Consider the following 15,049-nt stretch of genomic DNA (forward strand, 5'->3'; position numbering starts at 1 on the left):
TTCTGTTCCTTCACTCACCATCTCCTCACTTGGTTTTCAGTCCCTACAGGAAGTGAAGCAGCTGTGAAAGAGGAAGAGGAGAGAATGGGCAGAGTGGGTGGGCTCTCTGATTGATGTCTCTCACAGCCAATCCAAATATCTCTGGAGTAACATGAGTTTCTGGAGGCTTGGGAAACGGACCGGTGAAACGGAGGCGACTTTGAGCAACAGATCAGGTGGGGATTTATACTTGTCATTGTCCCATCTGAATAAAACCTCACTTATTGCAGCTGAGGTTTGCAGAGAAGGTGCACTGGAGTGAGAGAGAAAGGGGGCACCAGAGCGAGAGGAAGGGGCACTGGAGAGAAAGAGGGTACAGAGACAGAGCACGAGGGCACCAGAGAGGGAGGGAGAGGGGACAGAAAACTGCCAACCTTGTCTGGTTTGGCCTATGTGACTCAAGACCCACAGCAATGTGGCTGACTCTTTAATGCCCTGAGAAATGGCCCAGCCAGCCACTTAGTTGTATAAAAACTTTTAGAAAGTCTCCAAAAAGGAATGAAACCACACAGACCACCCAGCATCAACCTAGGCACTGGAAACTACAAGGCACATCCAGCCTTGTTGACCCTGGGGACTTGTGCCAAAATTAGGAGAGCTGTCCCATGGATTAGTCAAACAGTCTGACATAGTCACACTCACTGATCATAGAATTCCTGCAGTGCAGGAGGCTATTCGGCCCATTAAGCCGACACCAACATTAATCCCACCCAAGCTCTATCCCTTAACCCCAAATCCCCCTGACACTAAGGGGCAATTTTGCATTGCTAATCAACCTAACCTGCACATCTTTTGACTGTGGGGTGTAACCAGAGCAGCCGGAGAAAACCCACACAGACACAGCGAGAACGTGCAAACTCTACACATTCAGTGATCCAAGCCTGGAATTGAACCCAGGTCCCCGGCGCTGTGAGGCAGCCGCCCTAGCAATCGCCATTCTGGGATTGTCCTGTCCCACAGGAAGGACTGACCCACCAGAGGTGGCAACAAAGTAGTATACTGTCAGGAGACAGTTACCTTGGGAATCCTGAACATCAACTTTGGACCCCACAAAGTCCCATGGAATCAAGTTAAACATACTTGAACACTCCTCAGCTTATGTTCCATATTAAACACCAATTTGAAGAATGTACCTTGGGTGGGGAATTCATTGTCCATCACCAAGAGTGGCTCGATAGTACCACCACAAACTGGGCTGGATTCTAAAGCTCATAGCTGATAGACAGGGGCAGATGGTGAGGAAACCAACAAGAGAGAAAAACCTACTTTACATCATCTTCATCAACCTCAGATGCTATGGGCCCTGATGTTATAGCATAATACTGAAGACTTGTGCTGCATATTAAGACCCAGGCCAGAAACCCCCAAGGTGTTTTATGAAGTTAGCCTAGATCCTAGGTTTTATATTTCATTTTGGCATGGGTGAGCATAAGGTGTTCCACTCCAGGTATGATTCAAGTGATCCACTAGGAAATTTTTATCAAACAAAGTTTATTTAAGAACACAGTTAGAATATATCAAAAAGAATTCGCATAACTTTTACCAATTACAAGAATTAAACATAACACATTATAACTCCTAATAGCTAGCTATCTCTGTTGTTCCATGTTAAACACCTCACGTAGATAAAGTTTTGAACAGTAAAGGAATTAAGGGTTATGGTGAGCGGGCGGGTAAGTGGAGCTGAGTCCACAAGAAGATCAGCCATGATCTTATTGAATGGCAGAGCAGGCTCAAGGAGCCAGATGGCCTACTCCTGCTCCTAGTTCTTATGTTCTTATTATCACAATCCCCAGAAATCTCCTCTGATGGTGATGCAAACACCTCACTAGCTCTACATTAGATGCATTGGCCATACTAAATTCTCCCTCAGTGTACCCGAACAGGTGCGGAGTGTGGCGACTAGGGGATTTTCACAGTAACTTCATTTCAGTGTTAATGTAAGCCTATTTGTGACACTAATAAATAACCTACCAACTTTGTTTGAATCAACAATACCCACATGGTCTGAGGCCATTTCATTTATTTAGCTATTTTCTCAAATGAAAAAGGCTTCTACATCCTTCTCATCAAACCTTGGCAATGCTTTGACATATTTAAACAGATCCCCACCAGACCTTTGACTACAATGCTTTCGTTCTTTCTTACTGTCCTCATCACTACTTCCAGATTGTACTTTTCCCTGTACCTTCACCCTTTTAAGTTGACATTCATTTTTCACTGCCAGCTCCTGAAGCTCAAATTCTCTTTCTTTTTCCCCTTGTTCTGCCAAGGCTTTTCTTATTTTTCCTTCTGCTTTTAATCAGAATTCAGGCTCTTTCACTTCCTTTTCATGGTCAAGCTGTTTTAATTCTTTTGCTCTTTCTTCTGCTGCAATCACCCTTTCTCTTGCTTTTGCTACTCTCTCTCTTTGTTTTGCTTCTAAACTGTTTTATTTATAATTGAATTGTAGCCATTTCCAATGATGCTGACTGTGGTTCTGGCAAATTTAGATGCTGGGTTATTGCTGCAATTATCTCCGCCTTCTTCGTGTCTTTGAGTCCAACTGTCTTTGAGTCCAATAATCCCAAACAAAACAAGGAATATTGATTTTAATTTGGCAAAGAGTCCCCAGTTGTTAAGACCCAGGCCAGAAACTCCCAAGTTATTTTATAAAGTTAGCCTACATCCTAAATTTTACATTTAATTTTGGCATGGATAAGCATAAAGTGTTTTGCCACAGGTATGATTAAAGTGACCCACTTAGGAAACTTTCATCAAATAAAGTTTATTTAAGGATATAGTTAAAATATAACAAAAAGAGTTAGCATAACATTTACCAATTACAAGAATTAAACACCGTATAGTACTCCCAATAGCTCGCTATCTCTGTTGTTCCAAGTTAAACACCATCCCACACAAATATCCATTCTTCAGACTTGGCACAGAAACAAGTATGCTCAAGTGATGCTGGATTTGCAGCTTTTTTACACCTGCTGTAATTGGTCCTTTGAATGTTGGATTAAATCTCTGAAGCTTCCCAGTCCTGGAACTTTCAGCAAGTCTCTGGAGCGAAAGAGAGAGAGGCCAGCTTCTAGCAGCAACTGAACCAAAACTAAAACTCCAACTCTAGAGAGAGAAAAAACCTACTGTTGCCTCTCTCCACTTCAAGCTACTACTGAAAAGCAAAACAAAAAGCTGGACTTTTCTGTGAATCAGAGCTGTCCCTAGCCACATGACATGAACTGTCAATCAATCTCAACCACCCTGCTCTCCTTTCCACATTTCCGTCCTTGGCCTTTTGAAATGGTCAAGTTAAGCCCAACAAAATGGTCAAGTGAAGCCCAACAAAAACCGATTCAGCAGTCTTCCGGACTGAACACTGAGTTGAACAACTTTAGAGCATGATTTCTCCCCTCCATCTTCACCCCATTTTCCATTTATTGTATTTCAGTTCTTCTTTTCATCTTATTCATCCAGTTTTATTGCTTCATATTCTTATCATTTTTCCACTTCTGAAATCTCACTCTCCATTTTGTCTTCCGAACACCCCCTTCCCCCAGGGCCAACAGCCACATTCCTCAGGTTGACCTCTGACAATCTGTACCTTTGTTCTGCTGCTCACACATTCCGATCTCTTAATGGATGCTATTAGCACCATTCTCAGTCTTAATCATCACCACTTACATTCCTTTGTCCAATTACAGCCCCCCCAACCCACCCTCATACTATAAATCTTGTCCTCTTTTTGTCTTTAGCTCTGATGAAAAATCATCTAGACTCGAAACATTGGCTCTATTGTCTCTCCACAGATGCTGTCAGATCTGCTGAGTTTTTTCAGCATTTTTTATTTTTGTTTCAATCAACCTCCACTCAGCAATCCCAAAAGGACCATTAAAACCCCAGAACACTGCATTAGTCCACATTAAAATTAACATATCAATTATACTGACTCAGCATCAATAAAGAACACATCACAGAAAACATGGTGCCAACAAAATCCTGCAGAGAAATATGATTAAAATAGATTTAAAGGTACAGTACCGTCACATCCAGAACGTGCCATGCCCTTAGCCAAGCTGCTCCAGTACAGACTGACAGCTACCTGGCAATGTGGAACACTGTTCTGGTATGTTCTGCCTACAAAATGCAGGACAAATCCAACCCAGCCAATTAACGCCTCATAGTCTACCCTCAATTTCTATCACTGGTTGATGATAGTCATCAACAATGCTAGAAAGTGGCACTTACTCAGCAATAACTCTCTCACTGACACTCAGTTTAGGTTCTGTCAGCAGCACTCAGCTCCTGACCTCATTACAACCTTGGTTCAAATAACAGTTGAACTCAGAAGGTGTTGTGGGGTAAATCAAGATGACCAGTACTGTCTTAACTTTAGACAATACAAAAGATACAGTCCAAAGATGTGCGGGTTAGGTTGATTGGCTATGCTAAAATTGCCCTTAGTGTCCTGGGATGCGTAGGTTAGAGGGATTAATGGGTAAATATGTAGGGATATGGGGATAGGGCCTGGCTGGGATTGTGGTTGGTGCAGACTCGATGGGCCAAATGGCCTCTCTCTGTGCTGTAGGGTTTCTAAGAAAACTCAGAAGGCAGATATCTGTAGAAAGATGTAACATTTATTTAAAGAAAATAAGTAGCTGCAAGGAGATCACCAAAAGTGTTAAATAGCTCTGAAATACAACAGAACCTCTCCAATGAATCTGACATACATAATCAAAAACAGATTAATTATAGTTTTTCTTATCAATCATGACTGCCTTACATTAGCTTAAAATCAATTACATTTAGGATACACACATCAATAATAATCCCTGACTTGCACCTCAGCTAATTGCATTTTACCATCCAGCATAATGATATCTTATTCGTCCATTAAATCCAGACGCTAACTCCATCTTGGCTAAAGTCACTTCCTGTTGCCTTGTTACCTTAGATGCTCACTACAGGGGTCAAAGTGGATGTTCCCACCGGATCATTGCCAAACTGGATGGACACGTGATCCCGTGTACAGGCATGTTTCCATCCTAAGTCTAGACAATGAATACACATATTCACAAATGTTGCAATATGTGTTCTCACATAAGAAACTTTCTGATATGACTTTTGCTAACTACAAGGTTCCCAGGCCTTTGGTTCTGAACTATTCGCCTTTACCATCATACTTTGTGGTAAGCTGCTTTTGGCTGAAGTGAACAATGATTCATATATACTTAAATTACATTTAAATTTCAGCATACATCTTTTAAAATCATAATTACTTGTTTAATTCTTTTACTGCATTTACATATGTGTAAACAATTCTCTCGTTAGCTAATTAACTTGTTTCAAGGATCATTTAACTCTTAATTGGTAGTCCTGTCAGTGCCTTAATATATTCTGTCTAAAAATTTTATTAACTGGTTAGAAATCTCCCACTTCAGAAGGTGAGGTGAGAGTGACTGCCCTTGACATCAAGGCAGCATTTGACTGAGTGAGGTATCAAGAAACCCTAGCAAAACTAGAGTTAATGGCAATCAGTGGGAAAATCCTCCACGAGTTGGAGGCATAACTGGCACAAAGGAAGATGTTTATGGCTCAATCATCTCAGTTCCAGTACACCATTGCAGGAGTTCCTCAGGGTAGTGTCCGAGGCAAACCCTCTTCAGATGCTTCATCAATGACCTTCCTCTCATCATAAGGTCAGAAATGGGGTCGTTTGCTGATGACTGCACAATGTTCAGCACCATTTGAAACTCCTCAGATATTAAAGCAATCCGTGCCCATGTGCAGCAAGACCTGGACAAAATTCTGGTTTGGTCTGTTAAGTGTCAAGTTGCATTTGCACCATACAAATGCTCATCTAGAAGAGAGAATTTAACCATTTTCCCTTCATATTCAATGGCATTACCATAGTTGATTCCTCCAGTATCAACATCCTGGGTTTTATCATTGCCTAGGCATATAAATACTGTGGTTACAAGAGATGGGTCAGAGGCAATGAATTCTGGGACAAGTAACTAACTTCCTGACTCTCCAAAGCTCGTACACCATCTACAAGGCACAAATCAGGAGTGTGATGGAATATTCTCCACAAACCAAGATGAGCACAGCTCCAACAGCACTCAAGAAACTCGACACCATCCAAGAGAAATCAGTCCTCTTGACAGGAACTCCATCCATCACTTTGAAATTCACTCCTTCCATGACTGAAGCACATCTATAAGATACACTGAAGGAACTCACCACGGCTCCTTTGACAGAAGCTTCCAAACCCAGGACCTCTGCCCATGGACAGACAATGGCAACAGACACATGGGACCACCACCTCCAAGTCTTTCACCATTTTGACTCTGAAATATGTTGCCGTTCTTTCACTGTCACTGCATCAAAATCTTGGAATTCTCTCCCTTACAGCAATGTGGATGTTTCTACACCAGACTCTGTAGCTATGCCCTTATACAACTTGTAAATATGCAGTGGTTCATAAAGACAAATCACCACCACCTTCTCAAGGGCAGTTAGGGAGATGCAATAAATGTTGGCCTAGCCAGCGATGGCCACATCCTGTGAAAAGATAAATTAGGACAAAAAGTAATTGTGATTTTCTTCCAATGACAGATACACAGGTGGCCACGGGCACATCCACTGGCGATGAAGATTTGGGAATTGTGGAGTGACTCAGTGCTCGGGGAGGAAACTGCACTTGGAAACTTCCTCTTGCTTGGGGAGTGACTGTGATTTAGAGATCGACTCCAGGGTAACCAACTCTGAGGAAATAAAATATAAGGAGAAGCTGCTCCCGAGGAAGTGGCAGTCAGTGTCTGATCTGTTGAGTATTTCCAGCATTTTGTTCCCTTTTGATTCTAGTTTTTAAAGCACAGAGACAGACTATTCGGCCCATTTGCTTTCTACCAGTGCTTATGTCCCACATGAGCTTTCTCCCTATCTATTTTATCTCACTCTATCAGCAGATCCTTCTATTCCTTTCTCCTTCATCTATTTACCTGGTCTCCCATCAAACACATCAAAATTACTTGCCTCAACAATTCCCTGTGGGAGCAAGTTCCATTTTCTAATCTTTCTCTTGGGAAATAAGTTTCTCCTGAATTCCTCATTGTACTTATTTCTGACCATCTTATATTTCTATATCCTAGTTTTGGACTCCCCACATAAGTGGGAACATCTCTCTATTCTCAAATTTGTAATTTAATAATTCATCCTTTGAAGATTTCTATTATGATTTTCCTCCCCTCAGCCTTTTCTTTTCTAGGGGAGAGTGCTAGTCTTTCCTGACAGTTACAATCTCTCAATTTTTTTTGCACCTTCTCAGTTCCTTTCTGTTTTTCTTTCAATACATTGGTCTGAACTGTACATAGCTCTCCACGCGTGGTCTAAACAAGGTTCCAGACAAGTTCAAGATCACTTCTCTGCTTTTCAATTCTATTCTTCTAAAAATGGACCCAGTGTTATTGTTTGTTTTTAATAAAATGTTTTTGTTGAGCGGCCTTGTTTCTTTTAATGATTGATGACTCTGTAGCTATGCCCTTATACAACTTGTAAATATGTTTTTGTCCTCTCCCTACCCTCTCAATTTGTCCACATGAAGTCATGAAGACAAACTGTTGTTATTTTCAAAGCTTTAGTCTGTAGTCTAGACTTCCCTTAAGTGCACACAACCAGCTCTTCGAATCCAAGAGTTTGGAATTGGGGTGGCATGGTAGCACAGTGGTTAACACTGCTGCCTTAACGCCAGGAACCCAGATTCGATTCCCAGGTTGGGTCACTGTCTGTGCGGAGTTTGCACATTCTCCCTATGTCTGCGTGGATTTACTCTGGGTGCTCCGGTTTCCTCCCCCAAGTCTGAAAGATGCGTTGGTCATTCTAAATTCTCCCTCAGTGTAGCCGAACAGGTGCTGGAGTGTGGCGATTTGGGGATTTTCACAGTAACTTCATTTCAGTGTTAATGTAAGCCTACTTGTGACAATAAATAAACAGTGGGACAAAATTCTGTGAATGCTGGAAATCTGATAGAGATTCAGAAAATGCTGGAAATCCTCAGATCAGGAAACATCTGTGGAGAGAGAAGCAACCTTTAACATGATGTGGAGATGCCGGCGTTGAACTGGGGTAAACACAGTAAGAAGTCTCACAACACCAGGTTAAAGTCCAACAGGTCTATTTGGTAGCACAAAGCCCTTACATTATTTTGTAAATTGAGTTTGTGTCTTTATATGCCCTGTTTGTGAACAAAAGTCCCACTCACCTGGTGAAGGGGCAGCGCTCCGAAAGCTAGTGGCTTGTGCTACCAAATAAACCTGTTGGCCTTTAACATGGCCAACCACACTATCCTCCTCCTGCAATTCTTCTCTGTTGTCCAGTCGGTGGGACAGTGTCTTTTTCCTCTTCATTTGTATACAATCTCCTACAATGGTGAATCTTCCCACCGCCATCGCTCTGGTTCCTACCATGGGTCAATCTCTGCTTTTCAATTCGATTCAGCCGCTCGGGCTCGCGCTTCCTCACATTCCAACTCCCGAACGATGGGCACCAACCGCCGCTGCGCGCGACAGAACTACAACTCCCATCAGGCACCGCGGCCTGACTCTCCCCCTGAGTCTGTACTGCGCGGGCCCGGGACAGCATGGGTAATGTAGTTCCCAGCATGTCAGACTCCGTCCAGTGGCTGCGCAGAATCGGGCGGTGCGCCGAGTCGGTGTTTACCCACCCTCCGAAATAACTGCGCAAGCGTGATTGACATTTCGATTGGAGGCGGGGATACTATTCACTCTTTGTCTGATTGGCTGTGAGAGCCGTCAATCAGAGCGCTGAGCTGTTTGATTGGAGCTGTGTGTTGGATATTGAGTGTGTTTATTGGAAGCATTTTCCTTCTGATTTACAGGATGAGTTTTGTTAATGGGTCATTGCTGAATATGAACATTGAACATAGAACATTACAGTGCAGTACAAGCCCTTCGGCCCTCGATGTTGCGCCGACCTGTGAAACCAATCTAAAGCCCATCTAACCTACACTATTCTAATATCATCCATATGTTTATCCAATGACCATTTAAATGCCCTTAATGTTGGCGAGTCCACTACTGTTGCAGGCAGGGCATTCCACGCCCTTACTACTCTCTGAGTAAAGAACCTACCTCTGACATCTGTCCTCTATCTATCACCCCTCAATTTAAAGCTATGTCCCCTCGTGGTAGCCATCACCATCCGAGGAAAAAGGCTCTCACTGTCCACCCGATCTAATCCTCTGATCATCTTGTATGCCTCTATTAAGTCACCTCTTATGAGAAGGTGAGGTGTAATTATCTGGGAGGGACAGAGACATTTATTGAAATGTCTTTTAATGCCTTCTTTAAATATTTATTTATAGGTCTCGGCTTTCCTGAAAGCCTGGGCTTGGTTTGAAATGAAAGATTTATGAAGGGGAAATCATGTTTGACAAATCTGCTGGAATTGAAGATGTCATGAGTAGAATTGACAAGCAGCAGCCAGTCGATGTGGTATATTTGATAAGGTCCCCCATGGTCCGCTTATGATGAAAGTGAGGTGTGGGATAGAGGGAAAGTTGGCCGATTGGATAGGTAACTGGCTATCTGATCGAAGACAGAGGGTGGTGGTGGATGGAAAATTTTCAGATTGGAGGCAGGTTGCTAGCGGAGTGCCACAGGGATCAGTGCTTGGTCCTCTGCTCTTTGTGATTTTTATTAATGACTTAGAGGAGGGGGCTGAAGGGTGGATCAGTAAATTTGCTGATGACACCAAGATTGGTGGAGTAGTGGATGAGGTGGAGGGCTGTTGTAGGCTGCAAAGAGACATAGATAGGATGCAAAGCTGGGCTGAAAAATGGCAAATAGAGTTTAACCCTGATAAATGTGAGGTGATTCATTTTGGTAGGGCTAATTTAAATGTGGATTCCAGGGTCAAAGATAGGGTTCTGAAGACTGTGGAGGAACAGAGGGATCTTGGGGTCCATATCCACAGATCTCTAAAGGTTGCCACTCAAGTGGATAGAGCTGTGAAGAAGGCCTATAGTGTGTTAGCTTTTATTAACAGGGGGTTGGAGTTTAAGAGCCATGGGGTTATGCTGCAACTGTACAGGACCTTGGTGAGACCACATTTGGAATATTGTGTGCAGTTCTGGTCACCTCACTATAAGAAGGATGTGGATGCGCTGGAAAGAGTGCAGAGGAGATTTACCAGGATGCTGCCTGGTTTGGAGGGTAGGTCTTATGAGGAAAGGTTGAGGGAGCTAGGGCTGTTCTCTCTGGAGCGGAGGAGGCTGAGGGGAGACTTAATAGAGGTTTATAAAATGATGAAGGGGATAGATAGAGTGAACGTTCAAAGACTATTTCCTCGGGTGGATGGAGCTATTACAAGGGGGCATAACTATAGAGTTCGTGGTGGGAGATATAGGTAGGATATCAGAGGTAGGTTCTTTACGCAGAGAGTGGTTGGGGTGTGGAATGGACTGCCTGCAGTGACAGTGGAGTCAGACACTTTAGGAACATTTAAGCGGTTATTGGATAGGTACATGGAGCACACCAGGATGATAGGGAGTGGGATAGCTTGATCTTGGTTTCAGATAAAGCTCGGCACAACGTCGTGGGCCGAAGGGCCTGTTCTGTGCTGTACTGTTCTATATTTGGACTTTCAAAAAGCGTTTGACAAAGTCCCGCATAAGAAATTATCATGCAAGATTAAAGTGCATGGGATTGGGGGAAGTGCATTGAGATGGATAGAAAACTCGTTGGCAGAGAGGAAACAAAGAGTAGGAATTAATGGCCTAGTGGTATTATTGCTCAACTATTAATCCAGAAACGCAGTTAATGTTCTGGGGACCTGGGTTCGAATTCCGCCACGGTAGTTGGTGGGATTTGAATTCAATAAAAAATATTTGAAATTCAGAGTCTATTGATGACCATGAAACCATTGTTGATTGTCGGAAAAACCCATCTGGTTCACGAATGTCCTTTAGGGAAGGAAATCTGCCGTCCTTACCTGGTTTGGCCTACATGTGACTCCAGAGCCACAGCAATGTGGTTGACTCTCAACTGCCCTCCGAAATAGTCTCGCAAGCCAGTCAGTTGTATCAATCGCTACAAAGTCTCAACAAAGAAATTAAACCGGATGGACCACCTGGCATCAATGTAGGTACGAGAAAAGACAATGGCAAAACAAACAGCCCTGTCGACCCAGCAAAGTCCTCCTTATTAACATCTGGAGGCTAGTGTCAAAATGGGGAGAGCTGTCTCACAGACTAGTCAAGCAACATCCTGAAATAATCATTCTCACGGAATCATACCTCACAGATAACACTCCAGACATCACCATTACCATCCCTGGACATGTCCTGTCCCACCAGCAGGACAGGCCCAGCAGAGGTGGCGGTACAGTGGTATACAGTCGGAGGAAGTTGCCCTCGGAGTCCTTAACATCAACTCCATTAATGTTAAGGACTTTAACATGAAGTCTCATGGCTTCAGGTTAAACATAGGCAAGGAAACACCTTACTGGTTACCATGTACCATCCTCCTTCAGCTGATGAATCAGTACTCCTCCACGTTGAACAACAATTGGAGGAAGCACTGGGGGTGGCAAGGGTGCAAAATGTACTTGGGGTGGGGGATTTCAATGTCCACCACCAAAAGTGGCTCGGCAGCAGCATTACTGATCAAGCTGGTCAGGTCCTAAAGGATATAACTGCCAGACTGGGTCTGCAGCAGATGGTGAAGGAACCAACAAGAGGAAAAAACATACTTCACCTCATCTGTACCAATCTGCCCGCTGCAGACACATCTGTCCATGACAGTGTCGGTAAGAATGACCACCGCACAGTCCTTGTGGAGCTGAAGTCCCGCCTTCACATTGAGAATAGCCTCCATCGTGTTGTGTGGCACTATCACAGTGCTAAATGGGACTGACTTCGAACCGATCTAGCAACTTCCAAGACTGGGCATCCATGAGGCTCTGTGGGCCATCAACAACAGCGGAACTGTACTCCGGCACAATTTTCAACCTCATGGCCTAACATGTCCCCCATTACCATCAAGCCAGGAGATCAACCCTGGTTCAATGAGAGTACAGGAGGGCAGGCAAGGAGCAGCACCAGGAATATCTAAAAATGAGGTGTCAACCTGGTGAAGCTACCAAACAGGACTACTTGATGCCAAACGGCAAAAACAGCAAGTGATAGACAGAACTAAGCGATCCCACAACCAATGGATCAGATCTAAGCTCTGCAGTCCTTCCGCATCCAGTCGTGAATAATGGTGGACAATTAAACAACTCACTGGAGGAGGAGGCACCACAAATATCCCCAACCTCAGTGATGGAGAAGCCCAGCACATCAGTGCAAAAGATAAGGCTGAAGTATTTGCAGAAATCTTCAGCCAGAAGTGCTGGGTGGATGATCCATCTCAGCCTTCTCCAGTGGTCCCCAGAATCTCAGATGCCAGTCTCCACACAATTCGATTCACACTATGTGATATCAAGAAACGGTTGGAGGCACTGGAAACTCCAAAAACAATGGGCCCTGATAACATTCCAGCAATAGTATGGAAGACTTGTGTTCTAGAACTTGCCTCTCCCCTAGCTGAGCTCTTCCAGTACAGTTATAACACTGGCATTTACTCAACAATGTGGAAAATTGCCCAGGTATGTCCTGTACACAAAATGCAGGACAAATCCAACCCAGCCAATTACCGCCCAATTAGTCGACTCTCAATCATTAGCAAAGTAATGGAAGGGGTCATCGACAGTGCTATCGAGCAGCACCTGCTCAGCAATAACCTGCTCAGTGATGCCCAGTTTGGGTTTGGCCAGGGTCACTCAGCCACTGACATCATTCCAGCCTTGGTTCAAACATGGATAAAAGAGCTGAATTCCAGAGGTGAGGTGAGAGTAACAGCCCTTGACATCAAAGGCGCATTCGAGCAAGAGTGGCATCAAGGAACCCCAGCAAAACTGGAATCAACGGGTATCCGGGGGCAAACACTCTGCTGGTTGGAGTCATATCTGGTTGATAGGAAGATGGTTGTGCTTGTGGAGGGTCAGTCATCTCAGCTCCAGGACATCTCTACAGGAGTCCCTTCGGGTAGTGTCCTAGGCCCAACAATCTTCAGCTGCTTCATCCATGATCTTCCCTCCGTCACAAGATCAGAAGTGGGGATGTTCACCGATGATTGCACAATGTTCAGCACCATTCACAACTCCTCAGATACTGAAGCAGTCCATGTTCAAATGCAACAAGATCTGGACAATATCCAGGCTTGCGCTGACAAGTGGCAAGTAACAGTCACACCACACAAATGCCAGGTAATGACCATCAGCCACGACCAGTTACAGTAAGAGGGGTCCGAAAAGTTTTAGGACTATTCAATTACAGTAGGAGATTTATCCCTGACTTTGCAAGAATCGCGGAGCCAATTCAGAGACTAGTGAAGGGAGGAAAGCCAGCCTTGGAAAGTATAGAGTGGAGACAAGAGCAAGAGACAGCATATGCAGAGTTGAAAGCTAGGTTAATTTCAGCCCCAGGGCTGGGACTGCCAGATGGAAGCAAGAAGTTCCACATCTTCTGTGACAACCAGGACGGCTTCTATTCTGCCGTAGTGGCACAGACTCATGGAGATAGAAAGAGACCCGTAGGGTATTATTCAACGGCTGAGGGACCAGTAGTCACCGGGATGCCCAGGTGCATAGCCGCCCTAGATTGTGCAGCATGGGCTGTGAGGATAAGTGAGCCCATTGTCATGACAGGAGATATTGTGCTACACACAAAACATACATTGGTAGAGATGCTAAACACGGGCAAACTCAAAACAGTCTCAAATATAAGGAGGGCAAGGTGGGAGGCCACACTCCTACCACCTAACAAGTCAGTCACCATCATTAGGGACACGGGAGAAAATCCCGCGGAAGGGATTTTAGATACTGGGGAAGCGCACAGCTGTGGAGAAATTGACAAAGATGACAAGGAAGGAAAGATTAGAGATGAACCCCTTCCAACAGCAGATAAGACCTTCTATGTGGATGGGTCCCGCAAATATGTATCAGGATCACCAAGGACAGGGTGGGCAGTAGTAGACCAGAACCTGGAAACCCTAGAATCAGGAAGGATCGACGGGGGTCAGTCCGCTCAGGTAGCAGAATTAGTTGCCCTCGCCCAAGCCTTAAGATTAGCAGCAGGGAAAACAGTCAATGTGTATACAGACAGCCAATATGCGTTTGGTGTGATCCATGATTACATGCCCGCATGGGGGAGAAGGGGGTTCATTACTACAGGAGGTACCCCCATTAAACACCAACAGCAGATAAGGGCGCTGCTAGCAGCTAGTGAACAGCCTACAGAGGCCGCAGTAATGAAAATAAAAGCCCACCAGCGGGAACCCGGAAGGGACACCCCGGGGTGGATTCATTTCAAAGGGAATCAAGCCGCAGACACAGCGGCACAGCAAGCACTAGAAAACAGCGACATTAAAAGCCTGCCCCTTGCAGCGATAGTGGTAGAACCGGAAGAAATTGACATACAGAAATTACATGGGGACATTACACAGCAAGAACGAGATAGATGGGAGGAGCTGGGCGCAGTTAAAGGGACTGACGGGGTGTGGAGAAAAGATAACCGGGTATTGGCGCCAGGATGTATCCAGAACACATTACTGGAACTACACCACGGGCTTCCCCATACAGGCAGGGATGCAATGATACAGAGCCTGGGGAGAGAATGGTGGTGGAAAGGATTGGGACGAGATGTGGCCACATACTGCCGCAGATGCACTATATGTGCACAGCACAACCCCGGGAAGCCCATAAAGGTAAAGATGGGACACCAACCCAGACCGAAGGGACCCTGGGAACAGATACAAATGGACTTCATAGGACCATTGCCTCCCTCTCACGGGAAAACATACTGCCTGGTAATAGTAGATCAATTCACCAGGTGGGTAGAAGCATTCCCCACAACCAATTGTACAGCCCTAATGGTAGCCAGGATATTGGCAGCAGAAGTCATTCC

General features: G+C 44.5%; 1 protein-coding gene across 1 annotated transcript in view; it reads right to left on the bottom strand.

The window, feature by feature from the left end:
* The window catches only part of LOC144497032 (uncharacterized), a 410,838-nt gene that overhangs the window by 72,266 nt on the left and 323,523 nt on the right, over positions 1-15,049 (bottom strand). The window lies entirely within an intron of this gene.

This window comes from Mustelus asterias, chromosome 8, assembly GCF_964213995.1.
Source record: "Mustelus asterias chromosome 8, sMusAst1.hap1.1, whole genome shotgun sequence".
Classification (NCBI taxonomy): Eukaryota; Metazoa; Chordata; class Chondrichthyes; order Carcharhiniformes; family Triakidae; genus Mustelus; species Mustelus asterias.